The following is a 12,660-nucleotide window of genomic DNA, read 5'->3' on the forward strand; positions in this document are numbered from 1 at the left end:
GCAGCAGCGAGAGACCAGATTCTGAGAGCGTTGCTGCAAGTGTGAATGCAGGAAAGCTCAGGCCTGCCAGAGGCGGCAGCACTGCTGGTTCCGTGGTGTAATGGCTAGCACTCTGGACTTTGAATCCAGCGATCCGAGTTCGAATCTCGGCGGAACCTTGACTTGCTTCGTCCCGGCCCTTGTTTAATGTGGGATGCGCGAGTGAAATCTGCCTACGGGCCAATTGTAAGAGCAGCCCTTTTAGCACCTTGGAGTCAGATCTCATCGCATTTCTGCCAGAACGGGATGATGCCAATCCCGAGGTGGCGTCTTAAGCTCGCCACCGGTGCCTGCTTTTGCTCTCTCCTGAACCACGGATGTGTTTTCTTCGAAGGACACAGCATTAAGAGACAAGCTGCAGTCAAGCGGTGTTGTTTTTGGAGCTCCTCTCTGTGTTCCACAGACAGCTGGTGAAAAGGTGACAGGAATTGAAATGAGGCGCATGCTGGACAGGTGCTCTTTTCTTTAATTTGATTCAACAATTCACAGGAACAGCTGGACACAGAGAAACCGCAATTTTACCAGGGAGAGGAGCGGCAAAGCCAGGCCCCGAGCCCTACCGTTCAACCAGTTTTCAGGGAAACCAGGAACCTCAAATCCCAGTTTCAATCACTACAAAACGGTAACAATGACATTTGTACGTACAAGGCAGTCCAACGACATCAAAAACAGTGCATACAATACAGACTCCCGGAAAGCCAGGGACACGTGCTCTTGAACACAGTCCGTCTGAGATCTCACTTTGCTTAAAAGCATTGCTCATCGCAGCGCTGACACAGCGATGGCCGCCGGTAAGGGAGAGAAACAGCAGCGGTGCTGTTTGAATAGGCAGCTGTACTGCAGATGTGCGACTTGTCCTACAGCTGTACTTAGCAGAAGGAAGGCTAACTGTGAGGTGAGAACGCTGAAGCCAAAGTGAAATGCTGGCGAGGCGATTGTCCAGCAGCTTGAAAGTTTGCCAGTGAGAGAGATTAGCGAGCAGTAGCCCGGCTCAGAGTTGTTCATGGCCGACAGCAGCCCTGCTCCCGCTGAGAAACTAGGTTTCGCGGACAGGTCGGCATATCTGGCACGGCCCGAGCTGCTTTCGGAAACTTCGGCAAAGTGGATTTCGGAGGCGAGGGCGACCGGCCTTACAGGGCAGCAGGCCGAGACAGCGTGGTTGCACTTGCGAAAGACCGAGTGCACGAGCTGCTGGATCAGCAGATCCACAGTCGCCATTGTGATCCTTGTCGTTGCTGTTTCCACGCTTGACGAAGGAGGCAAACATCCTTGAGCAGTGGTTCGGCAGCCCCTGCTGTCTCAGGGTTCCATGGTGTAATGGTGAGCACTCTGGACTCTGAATCCTGCGATCCGAGTTCAAATCTCGGTGGAGCCTTCTTTTTGGCTGCGTGAGCGATTGTCTTCGACAGAACTGTTGACTTCACAAATTCCACACCCATGATGGAAGTGGGCTGGTTTTCCCCTTGCGACAGTGTTTGCGATGCTCCTGCGTCGAGCGCGCTCGCTGCTTTTGCTCTGCCCTGTACCACGCAAGTATTCCCTGCCAAGGACGCAGCAGCGAGAGACCAGATTCTGAGAGCGTTGCTGCAAGTGTGAATGCAGGAAAGCTCAGGCCCGCCAGAGGCGGCAGCGCTGCTGGTTCCGTGGTGTAATGGCTAGCACTCTGGACTTTGAATCCAGCGATCCGAGTCCGAATCTCGGCGGAACCTTGACTTGCTTCGTCCCGGCCCTTGTTTAATGTGGGACGCGCGAGTGAAATCTGCCTACGGGCCAATTGTAAGAGCAGCCCTTTTAGCACCTTGGAGTCAGATCTCATCGCATTTCTGCCAGAACGGGATGATGCCAATCCCGAGGTGGCGTCTTAAGCTCGCCACCGGTGCCTGCTTTTGCTCTCTCCTGAACCACGGATGTGTTTTCTTCGAAGGACACAGCATTAAGAGACAAGCTGCAGTCAAGCGGTGTTGTTTTTGGAGCTCCTCTCTGTGTTCCACAGACAGCTGGTGAAAAGGTGACAGGAATTGAAATGAGGCGCATGCTGGACAGGTGCTCTTTTCTTTAATTTGATTCAACAATTCACAGGAACAGCTGGACACAGAGAAACCGCAATTTTACCAGGGAGAGGAGCGGCAAAGCCAGGCCCCGAGCCCTACCGTTCAACCAGTTTTCAGGGAAACCAGGAACCTCAAATCCCAGTTTCAATCACTACAAAACGGTAACAATGACATTTGTACGTACAAGGCAGTCCAACGACATCAAAAACAGTGCATACAATACAGACTCCCGGAAAGCCAGGGACACGTGCTCTTGAACACAGTCCGTCTGAGATCTCACTTTGCTTTAAAGCATTGCTCATCGCAGCGCTGACACAGCGATGGCCGCCGGTAAGGGAGAGAAACAGCAGCGGTGCTGTTTGAATAGGCAGCTGTACTGCAGATGTGCGACTTGTCCTACAGCTGTACTTAGCAGAAGGAAGGCTAACTGTGAGGTGAGAAAGCTGAAGCCAAAGTGAAATGCTGGCGAGGCGATTGTCCAGCAGCTTGAAAGTTTGCCAGTGAGAGAGATTAGCGAGCAGTAGCCCGGCTCAGAGTTGTTCATGGCCGACAGCAGCCCTGCTCCCGCTGAGAAACTAGGTTTCGCGGACAGGTCGGCATATCTGGCACGGCCCGAGCTGCTTTCGGAAACTTCGGCAAAGTGGATTTCGGAGGCGAGGGCGACCGGCCTTACAGGGCAGCAGGCCGAGACAGCGTGGTTGCACTTGCGAAAGACCGAGTGCACGAGCTGCTGGATCAGCAGATCCACAGTCGCCATTGTGATCCTTGTCGTTGCTGTTTCCACGCTTGACGAAGGAGGCAAACATCCTTGAGCAGTGGTTCGGCAGCCCCGGCTGTCTCAGGGTTCCATGGTGTAATGGTGAGCACTCTGGACTCTGAATCCTGCGATCCGAGTTCAAATCTCGGTGGAGCCTTCTTTTTGGCTGCGTGAGCGATTGTCTTCGACAGAACTGTTGACTTCACAAATTCCACACCCATGATGGAAGTGGGCTGGTTTTCCCCTTGCAACAGTGTTTGCGATGCTCCTGCGTCGAGCGCGCTCGCTGCTTTTGCTCTGCCCTGTACCACGCAAGTATTCCCTGCCAAGGACGCAGCAGCGAGAGACCAGATTCTGAGAGCGTTGCTGCAAGTGTGAATGCAGGAAAGCTCAGGCCTGCCAGAGGCGGCAGCACTGCTGGTTCCGTGGTGTAATGGCTAGCACTCTGGACTTTGAATCCAGCGATCCGAGTTCGAATCTCGGCGGAACCTTGACTTGCTTCGTCCCGGCCCTTGTTTAATGTGGGATGCGCGAGTGAAATCTGCCTACGGGCCAATTGTAAGAGCAGCCCTTTTAGCACCTTGGAGTCAGATCTCATCGCATTTCTGCCAGAACGGGATGATGCCAATCCCGAGGTGGCGTCTTAAGCTCGCCACCGGTGCCTGCTTTTGCTCTCTCCTGAACCACGGATGTGTTTTCTTCGAAGGACACAGCATTAAGAGACAAGCTGCAGTCAAGCGGTGTTGTTTTTGGAGCTCCTCTCTGTGTTCCACAGACAGCTGGTGAAAAGGTGACAGGAATTGAAATGAGGCGCATGCTGGACAGGTGCTCTTTTCTTTAATTTGATTCAACAATTCACAGGAACAGCTGGACACAGAGAAACAGCAATTTTACCAGGGAGAGGAGCGGCAAAGCCAGGCCCCGAGCCCTACCGTTCAACCAGTTTTCAGGGAAACCAGGAACCTCAAATCCCAGTTTCAATCACTACAAAACGGTAACAATGACATTTGTACGTACAAGGCAGTCCAACGACATCAAAAACAGTGCATACAATACAGACTCCCGGAAAGCCAGGGACACGTGCTCTTGAACACAGTCCGTCTGAGATCTCACTTTGCTTAAAAGCATTGCTCATCGCAGCGCTGACACAGCGATGGCCGCCGGTAAGGGAGAGAAACAGCAGCGGTGCTGTTTGAATAGGCAGCTGTACTGCAGATGTGCGACTTGTCCTACAGCTGTACTTAGCAGAAGGAAGGCTAACTGTGAGGTGAGAACGCTGAAGCCAAAGTGAAATGCTGGCGAGGCGATTGTCCAGCAGCTTGAAAGTTTGCCAGTGAGAGAGATTAGCGAGCAGTAGCCCGGCTCAGAGTTGTTCATGGCCGACAGCAGCCCTGCTCCCGCTGAGAAACTAGGTTTCGCGGACAGGTCGGCATATCTGGCACGGCCCGAGCTGCTTTCGGAAACTTCGGCAAAGTGGATTTCGGAGGCGAGGGCGACCGGCCTTACAGGGCAGCAGGCCGAGACAGCGTGGTTGCACTTGCGAAAGACCGAGTGCACGAGCTGCTGGATCAGCAGATCCACAGTCGCCATTGTGATCCTTGTCGTTGCTGTTTCCACGCTTGACGAAGGAGGCAAACATCCTTGAGCAGTGGTTCGGCAGCCCCTGCTGTCTCAGGGTTCCATGGTGTAATGGTGAGCACTCTGGACTCTGAATCCTGCGATCCGAGTTCAAATCTCGGTGGAGCCTTCTTTTTGGCTGCGTGAGCGATTGTCTTCGACAGAACTGTTGACTTCACAAATTCCACACCCATGATGGAAGTGGGCTGGTTTTCCCCTTGCGACAGTGTTTGCGATGCTCCTGCGTCGAGCGCGCTCGCTGCTTTTGCTCTGCCCTGTACCACGCAAGTATTCCCTGCCAAGGACGCAGCAGCGAGAGACCAGATTCTGAGAGCGTTGCTGCAAGTGTGAATGCAGGAAAGCTCAGGCCCGCCAGAGGCGGCAGCGCTGCTGGTTCCGTGGTGTAATGGCTAGCACTCTGGACTTTGAATCCAGCGATCCGAGTTCGAATCTCGGCGGAACCTTGACTTGCTTCGTCCCGGCCCTTGTTTAATGTGGGACGCGCGAGTGAAATCTGCCTACGGGCCAATTGTAAGAGCAGCCCTTTTAGCACCTTGGAGTCAGATCTCATCGCATTTCTGCCAGAACGGGATGATGCCAATCCCGAGGTGGCGTCTTAAGCTCGCCACCGGTGCCTGCTTTTGCTCTCTCCTGAACCACGGATGTGTTTTCTTCGAAGGACACAGCATTAAGAGACAAGCTGCAGTCAAGCGGTGTTGTTTTTGGAGCTCCTCTCTGTGTTCCACAGACAGCTGGTGAAAAGGTGACAGGAATTGAAATGAGGCGCATGCTGGACAGGTGCTCTTTTCTTTAATTTGATTCAACAATTCACAGGAACAGCTGGACACAGAGAAACCGCAATTTTACCAGGGAGAGGAGCGGCAAAGCCAGGCCCCGAGCCCTACCGTTCAACCAGTTTTCAGGGAAACCAGGAACCTCAAATCCCAGTTTCAATCACTACAAAACGGTAACAATGACATTTGTACGTACAAGGCAGTCCAATGACATCAAAAACAGTGCATACAATGCAGACTCCCGGAAAGCCAGGGACACGTGCTCTTGAACACAGTCCGTCTGAGATCTCACTTTGCTTAAAAGCATTGCTCATCGCAGCGCTGACACAGCGATGGCCGCCGGTAAGGGAGAGAAACAGCAGCGGTGCTGTTTGAATAGGCAGCTGTACTGCAGATGTGCGACTTGTCCTACAGCTGTACTTAGCAGAAGGAAGGCTAACTGTGAGGTGAGAAAGCTGAAGCCAAAGTGAATTGCTGGCGAGGCGATTGTCCAGCAGCTTGAAAGTTTGCCAGTGAGAGAGATTAGCGAGCAGTAGCCCGGCTCAGAGTTGTTCATGGCCGACAGCAGCCCTGCTCCCGCTGAGAAACTAGGTTTCGCGGACAGGTCGGCATATCTGGCACGGCCCGAGCTGCTTTCGGAAACTTCGGCAAAGTGGATTTCGGAGGCGAGGGCGACCGGCCTTACAGGGCAGCAGGCCGAGACAGCGTAGTTGCACTTGCGAAAGACCGAGTGCACGAGCTGCTGGATCAGCAGATCCACAGTCGCCATTGTGATCCTTGTCGTTGCTGTTTCCACGCTTGACGAAGGAGGCAAACATCCTTGAGCAGTGGTTCGGCAGCACCTGCTGTCTCAGGGTTCCATGGTGTAATGGTGAGCACTCTGGACTCTGAATCCAGCGATCCGCGTTCAAATCTCGGTGGAGCCTTCTTTCTGGCTGCGTGAGCGATTGTCTTCGACAGAACTGTTGACTTCACAAATTCCACACCCATGATGGAAGTGGGCTGGTTTTCCCCTTGCGACAGTGTTTGCGATGCTCCTGCGTCGAGCGCGCTCGCTGCTTTTGCTCTGCCCTGTACCACGCAAGTATTCCCTGCCAAGGACGCAGCAGCGAGAGACCAGATTCTGAGAGCGTTGCTGCAAGTGTGAATGCAGGAAAGCTCAGGCCTGCCAGAGGCGGCAGCACTGCTGGTTCCGTGGTGTAATGGCTAGCACTCTGGACTTTGAATCCAGCGATCCGAGTTCGAATCTCGGCGGAACCTTGACTTGCTTCGTCCCGGCCCTTGTTTAATGTGGGATGCGCGAGTGAAATCTGCCTACGGGCCAATTGTAAGAGCAGCCCTTTTAGCACCTTGGAGTCAGATCTCATCGCATTTCTGCCAGAACGGGATGATGCCAATCCCGAGGTGGCGTCTTAAGCTCGCCACCGGTGCCTGCTTTTGCTCTCTCCTGAACCACGGATGTGTTTTCTTCGAAGGACACAGCATTAAGAGACAAGCTGCAGTCAAGCGGTGTTGTTTTTGGAGCTCCTCTCTGTGTTCCACAGACAGCTGGTGAAAAGGTGACAGGAATTGAAATGAGGCGCATGCTGGACAGGTGCTCTTTTCTTTAATTTGATTCAACAATTCACAGGAACAGCTGGACACAGAGAAACCGCAATTTTACCAGGGAGAGGAGCGGCAAAGCCAGGCCCCGAGCCCTACCGTTCAACCAGTTTTCAGGGAAACCAGGAACCTCAAATCCCAGTTTCAATCACTACAAAACGGTAACAATGACATTTGTACGTACAAGGCAGTCCAACGACATCAAAAACAGTGCATACAATACAGACTCCCGGAAAGCCAGGGACACGTGCTCTTGAACACAGTCCGTCTGAGATCTCACTTTGCTTAAAAGCATTGCTCATCGCAGCGCTGACACAGCGATGGCCGCCGGTAAGGGAGAGAAACAGCAGCGGTGCTGTTTGAATAGGCAGCTGTACTGCAGATGTGCGACTTGTCCTACAGCTGTACTTAGCAGAAGGAAGGCTAACTGTGAGGTGAGAACGCTGAAGCCAAAGTGAAATGCTGGCGAGGCGATTGTCCAGCAGCTTGAAAGTTTGCCAGTGAGAGAGATTAGCGAGCAGTAGCCCGGCTCAGAGTTGTTCATGGCCGACAGCAGCCCTGCTCCCGCTGAGAAACTAGGTTTCGCGGACAGGTCGGCATATCTGGCACGGCCCGAGCTGCTTTCGGAAACTTCGGCAAAGTGGATTTCGGAGGCGAGGGCGACCGGCCTTACAGGGCAGCAGGCCGAGACAGCGTGGTTGCACTTGCGAAAGACCGAGTGCACGAGCTGCTGGATCAGCAGATCCACAGTCGCCATTGTGATCCTTGTCGTTGCTGTTTCCACGCTTGACGAAGGAGGCAAACATCCTTGAGCAGTGGTTCGGCAGCCCCTGCTGTCTCAGGGTTCCATGGTGTAATGGTGAGCACTCTGGACTCTGAATCCTGCGATCCGAGTTCAAATCTCGGTGGAGCCTTCTTTTTGGCTGCGTGAGCGATTGTCTTCGACAGAACTGTTGACTTCACAAATTCCACACCCATGATGGAAGTGGGCTGGTTTTCCCCTTGCGACAGTGTTTGCGATGCTCCTGCGTCGAGCGCGCTCGCTGCTTTTGCTCTGCCCTGTACCACGCAAGTATTCCCTGCCAAGGACGCAGCAGCGAGAGACCAGATTCTGAGAGCGTTGCTGCAAGTGTGAATGCAGGAAAGCTCAGGCCCGCCAGAGGCGGCAGCGCTGCTGGTTCCGTGGTGTAATGGCTAGCACTCTGGACTTTGAATCCAGCGATCCGAGTCCGAATCTCGGCGGAACCTTGACTTGCTTCGTCCCGGCCCTTGTTTAATGTGGGACGCGCGAGTGAAATCTGCCTACGGGCCAATTGTAAGAGCAGCCCTTTTAGCACCTTGGAGTCAGATCTCATCGCATTTCTGCCAGAACGGGATGATGCCAATCCCGAGGTGGCGTCTTAAGCTCGCCACCGGTGCCTGCTTTTGCTCTCTCCTGAACCACGGATGTGTTTTCTTCGAAGGACACAGCATTAAGAGACAAGCTGCAGTCAAGCGGTGTTGTTTTTGGAGCTCCTCTCTGTGTTCCACAGACAGCTGGTGAAAAGGTGACAGGAATTGAAATGAGGCGCATGCTGGACAGGTGCTCTTTTCTTTAATTTGATTCAACAATTCACAGGAACAGCTGGACACAGAGAAACCGCAATTTTACCAGGGAGAGGAGCGGCAAAGCCAGGCCCCGAGCCCTACCGTTCAACCAGTTTTCAGGGAAACCAGGAACCTCAAATCCCAGTTTCAATCACTACAAAACGGTAACAATGACATTTGTACGTACAAGGCAGTCCAACGACATCAAAAACAGTGCATACAATACAGACTCCCGGAAAGCCAGGGACACGTGCTCTTGAACACAGTCCGTCTGAGATCTCACTTTGCTTTAAAGCATTGCTCATCGCAGCGCTGACACAGCGATGGCCGCCGGTAAGGGAGAGAAACAGCAGCGGTGCTGTTTGAATAGGCAGCTGTACTGCAGATGTGCGACTTGTCCTACAGCTGTACTTAGCAGAAGGAAGGCTAACTGTGAGGTGAGAAAGCTGAAGCCAAAGTGAAATGCTGGCGAGGCGATTGTCCAGCAGCTTGAAAGTTTGCCAGTGAGAGAGATTAGCGAGCAGTAGCCCGGCTCAGAGTTGTTCATGGCCGACAGCAGCCCTGCTCCCGCTGAGAAACTAGGTTTCGCGGACAGGTCGGCATATCTGGCACGGCCCGAGCTGCTTTCGGAAACTTCGGCAAAGTGGATTTCGGAGGCGAGGGCGACCGGCCTTACAGGGCAGCAGGCCGAGACAGCGTGGTTGCACTTGCGAAAGACCGAGTGCACGAGCTGCTGGATCAGCAGATCCACAGTCGCCATTGTGATCCTTGTCGTTGCTGTTTCCACGCTTGACGAAGGAGGCAAACATCCTTGAGCAGTGGTTCGGCAGCCCCGGCTGTCTCAGGGTTCCATGGTGTAATGGTGAGCACTCTGGACTCTGAATCCTGCGATCCGAGTTCAAATCTCGGTGGAGCCTTCTTTTTGGCTGCGTGAGCGATTGTCTTCGACAGAACTGTTGACTTCACAAATTCCACACCCATGATGGAAGTGGGCTGGTTTTCCCCTTGCAACAGTGTTTGCGATGCTCCTGCGTCGAGCGCGCTCGCTGCTTTTGCTCTGCCCTGTACCACGCAAGTATTCCCTGCCAAGGACGCAGCAGCGAGAGACCAGATTCTGAGAGCGTTGCTGCAAGTGTGAATGCAGGAAAGCTCAGGCCTGCCAGAGGCGGCAGCGCTGCTGGTTCCGTGGTGTAATGGCTAGCACTCTGGACTTTGAATCCAGCGATCCGAGTTCGAATCTCGGCGGAACCTTGACTTGCTTCGTCCCGGCCCTTGTTTAATGTGGGATGCGCGAGTGAAATCTGCCTACGGGCCAATTGTAAGAGCAGCCCTTTTAGCACCTTGGAGTCAGATCTCATCGCATTTCTGCCAGAACGGGATGATGCCAATCCCGAGGTGGCGTCTTAAGCTCGCCACCGGTGCCTGCTTTTGCTCTCTCCTGAACCACGGATGTGTTTTCTTCGAAGGACACAGCATTAAGAGACAAGCTGCAGTCAAGCGGTGTTGTTTTTGGAGCTCCTCTCTGTGTTCCACAGACAGCTGGTGAAAAGGTGACAGGAATTGAAATGAGGCGCATGCTGGACAGGTGCTCTTTTCTTTAATTTGATTCAACAATTCACAGGAACAGCTGGACACAGAGAAACAGCAATTTTACCAGGGAGAGGAGCGGCAAAGCCAGGCCCCGAGCCCTACCGTTCAACCAGTTTTCAGGGAAACCAGGAACCTCAAATCCCAGTTTCAATCACTACAAAACGGTAACAATGACATTTGTACGTACAAGGCAGTCCAACGACATCAAAAACAGTGCATACAATACAGACTCCCGGAAAGCCAGGGACACGTGCTCTTGAACACAGTCCGTCTGAGATCTCACTTTGCTTAAAAGCATTGCTCATCGCAGCGCTGACACAGCGATGGCCGCCGGTAAGGGAGAGAAACAGCAGCGGTGCTGTTTGAATAGGCAGCTGTACTGCAGATGTGCGACTTGTCCTACAGCTGTACTTAGCAGAAGGAAGGCTAACTGTGAGGTGAGAACGCTGAAGCCAAAGTGAAATGCTGGCGAGGCGATTGTCCAGCAGCTTGAAAGTTTGCCAGTGAGAGAGATTAGCGAGCAGTAGCCCGGCTCAGAGTTGTTCATGGCCGACAGCAGCCCTGCTCCCGCTGAGAAACTAGGTTTCGCGGACAGGTCGGCATATCTGGCACGGCCCGAGCTGCTTTCGGAAACTTCGGCAAAGTGGATTTCGGAGGCGAGGGCGACCGGCCTTACAGGGCAGCAGGCCGAGACAGCGTGGTTGCACTTGCGAAAGACCGAGTGCACGAGCTGCTGGATCAGCAGATCCACAGTCGCCATTGTGATCCTTGTCGTTGCTGTTTCCACGCTTGACGAAGGAGGCAAACATCCTTGAGCAGTGGTTCGGCAGCCCCTGCTGTCTCAGGGTTCCATGGTGTAATGGTGAGCACTCTGGACTCTGAATCCTGCGATCCGAGTTCAAATCTCGGTGGAGCCTTCTTTTTGGCTGCGTGAGCGATTGTCTTCGACAGAACTGTTGACTTCACAAATTCCACACCCATGATGGAAGTGGGCTGGTTTTCCCCTTGCGACAGTGTTTGCGATGCTCCTGCGTCGAGCGCGCTCGCTGCTTTTGCTCTGCCCTGTACCACGCAAGTATTCCCTGCCAAGGACGCAGCAGCGAGAGACCAGATTCTGAGAGCGTTGCTGCAAGTGTGAATGCAGGAAAGCTCAGGCCCGCCAGAGGCGGCAGCGCTGCTGGTTCCGTGGTGTAATGGCTAGCACTCTGGACTTTGAATCCAGCGATCCGAGTTCGAATCTCGGCGGAACCTTGACTTGCTTCGTCCCGGCCCTTGTTTAATGTGGGACGCGCGAGTGAAATCTGCCTACGGGCCAATTGTAAGAGCAGCCCTTTTAGCACCTTGGAGTCAGATCTCATCGCATTTCTGCCAGAACGGGATGATGCCAATCCCGAGGTGGCGTCTTAAGCTCGCCACCGGTGCCTGCTTTTGCTCTCTCCTGAACCACGGATGTGTTTTCTTCGAAGGACACAGCATTAAGAGACAAGCTGCAGTCAAGCGGTGTTGTTTTTGGAGCTCCTCTCTGTGTTCCACAGACAGCTGGTGAAAAGGTGACAGGAATTGAAATGAGGCGCATGCTGGACAGGTGCTCTTTTCTTTAATTTGATTCAACAATTCACAGGAACAGCTGGACACAGAGAAACCGCAATTTTACCAGGGAGAGGAGCGGCAAAGCCAGGCCCCGAGCCCTACCGTTCAACCAGTTTTCAGGGAAACCAGGAACCTCAAATCCCAGTTTCAATCACTACAAAACGGTAACAATGACATTTGTACGTACAAGGCAGTCCAATGACATCAAAAACAGTGCATACAATGCAGACTCCCGGAAAGCCAGGGACACGTGCTCTTGAACACAGTCCGTCTGAGATCTCACTTTGCTTAAAAGCATTGCTCATCGCAGCGCTGACACAGCGATGGCCGCCGGTAAGGGAGAGAAACAGCAGCGGTGCTGTTTGAATAGGCAGCTGTACTGCAGATGTGCGACTTGTCCTACAGCTGTACTTAGCAGAAGGAAGGCTAACTGTGAGGTGAGAAAGCTGAAGCCAAAGTGAATTGCTGGCGAGGCGATTGTCCAGCAGCTTGAAAGTTTGCCAGTGAGAGAGATTAGCGAGCAGTAGCCCGGCTCAGAGTTGTTCATGGCCGACAGCAGCCCTGCTCCCGCTGAGAAACTAGGTTTCGCGGACAGGTCGGCATATCTGGCACGGCCCGAGCTGCTTTCGGAAACTTCGGCAAAGTGGATTTCGGAGGCGAGGGCGACCGGCCTTACAGGGCAGCAGGCCGAGACAGCGTAGTTGCACTTGCGAAAGACCGAGTGCACGAGCTGCTGGATCAGCAGATCCACAGTCGCCATTGTGATCCTTGTCGTTGCTGTTTCCACGCTTGACGAAGGAGGCAAACATCCTTGAGCAGTGGTTCGGCAGCACCGGCTGTCTCAGGGTTCCATGGTGTAATGGTGAGCACTCTGGACTCTGAATCCAGCGATCCGCGTTCAAATCTCGGTGGAGCCTTCTTTCTGGCTGCGTGAGCGATTGTCTTCGACAGAACTGTTGACTTCACAAATTCCACACCCATGATGGAAGTGGGCTGGTTTTCCCCTTGCGACAGTGTTTGCGATGCTCCTGCG

General features: G+C 53.4%; 16 non-coding genes across 16 annotated transcripts; all 16 read left to right on the forward strand.

Moving 5' to 3' along the window:
• Positions 1-86: 86 nt before the first annotated feature.
• On the forward strand, positions 87-158 carry trnaq-uug (transfer RNA glutamine (anticodon UUG)). Its single transcript has one exon. It is a non-coding gene; the product is annotated as a tRNA-Gln (tRNA).
• Positions 159-1,342: 1,184 nt separating this feature from the next.
• trnaq-cug (transfer RNA glutamine (anticodon CUG)) lies at positions 1,343-1,414 on the forward strand. Its single transcript has one exon. It is a non-coding gene; the product is annotated as a tRNA-Gln (tRNA).
• A 262-nt stretch (positions 1,415-1,676) lies between these two features.
• On the forward strand, positions 1,677-1,748 carry trnaq-uug (transfer RNA glutamine (anticodon UUG)). The gene has a single exon. It is a non-coding gene; the product is annotated as a tRNA-Gln (tRNA).
• Positions 1,749-2,932: 1,184 nt separating this feature from the next.
• trnaq-cug (transfer RNA glutamine (anticodon CUG)) lies at positions 2,933-3,004 on the forward strand. Its single transcript has one exon. It is a non-coding gene; the product is annotated as a tRNA-Gln (tRNA).
• A 262-nt stretch (positions 3,005-3,266) lies between these two features.
• Positions 3,267-3,338, forward strand: trnaq-uug (transfer RNA glutamine (anticodon UUG)). The gene has a single exon. It is a non-coding gene; the product is annotated as a tRNA-Gln (tRNA).
• Positions 3,339-4,522: 1,184 nt separating this feature from the next.
• On the forward strand, positions 4,523-4,594 carry trnaq-cug (transfer RNA glutamine (anticodon CUG)). Its single transcript has one exon. It is a non-coding gene; the product is annotated as a tRNA-Gln (tRNA).
• Positions 4,595-4,856: 262 nt separating this feature from the next.
• trnaq-uug (transfer RNA glutamine (anticodon UUG)) lies at positions 4,857-4,928 on the forward strand. The gene has a single exon. It is a non-coding gene; the product is annotated as a tRNA-Gln (tRNA).
• A 1,184-nt stretch (positions 4,929-6,112) lies between these two features.
• Positions 6,113-6,184, forward strand: trnaq-cug (transfer RNA glutamine (anticodon CUG)). Its single transcript has one exon. It is a non-coding gene; the product is annotated as a tRNA-Gln (tRNA).
• A 262-nt stretch (positions 6,185-6,446) lies between these two features.
• trnaq-uug (transfer RNA glutamine (anticodon UUG)) lies at positions 6,447-6,518 on the forward strand. The gene has a single exon. It is a non-coding gene; the product is annotated as a tRNA-Gln (tRNA).
• Positions 6,519-7,702: 1,184 nt separating this feature from the next.
• Positions 7,703-7,774, forward strand: trnaq-cug (transfer RNA glutamine (anticodon CUG)). Its single transcript has one exon. It is a non-coding gene; the product is annotated as a tRNA-Gln (tRNA).
• A 262-nt stretch (positions 7,775-8,036) lies between these two features.
• On the forward strand, positions 8,037-8,108 carry trnaq-uug (transfer RNA glutamine (anticodon UUG)). Its single transcript has one exon. It is a non-coding gene; the product is annotated as a tRNA-Gln (tRNA).
• A 1,184-nt stretch (positions 8,109-9,292) lies between these two features.
• trnaq-cug (transfer RNA glutamine (anticodon CUG)) lies at positions 9,293-9,364 on the forward strand. Its single transcript has one exon. It is a non-coding gene; the product is annotated as a tRNA-Gln (tRNA).
• Positions 9,365-9,626: 262 nt separating this feature from the next.
• Positions 9,627-9,698, forward strand: trnaq-uug (transfer RNA glutamine (anticodon UUG)). The gene has a single exon. It is a non-coding gene; the product is annotated as a tRNA-Gln (tRNA).
• A 1,184-nt stretch (positions 9,699-10,882) lies between these two features.
• On the forward strand, positions 10,883-10,954 carry trnaq-cug (transfer RNA glutamine (anticodon CUG)). Its single transcript has one exon. It is a non-coding gene; the product is annotated as a tRNA-Gln (tRNA).
• A 262-nt stretch (positions 10,955-11,216) lies between these two features.
• Positions 11,217-11,288, forward strand: trnaq-uug (transfer RNA glutamine (anticodon UUG)). The gene has a single exon. It is a non-coding gene; the product is annotated as a tRNA-Gln (tRNA).
• Positions 11,289-12,472: 1,184 nt separating this feature from the next.
• Positions 12,473-12,544, forward strand: trnaq-cug (transfer RNA glutamine (anticodon CUG)). The gene has a single exon. It is a non-coding gene; the product is annotated as a tRNA-Gln (tRNA).
• Positions 12,545-12,660: the final 116 nt, after the last annotated feature.

The sequence above is a fragment of the Chiloscyllium punctatum genome, chromosome 21, assembly GCF_047496795.1.
Source record: "Chiloscyllium punctatum isolate Juve2018m chromosome 21, sChiPun1.3, whole genome shotgun sequence".
NCBI lineage: Eukaryota > Metazoa > Chordata > Chondrichthyes > Orectolobiformes > Hemiscylliidae > Chiloscyllium > Chiloscyllium punctatum.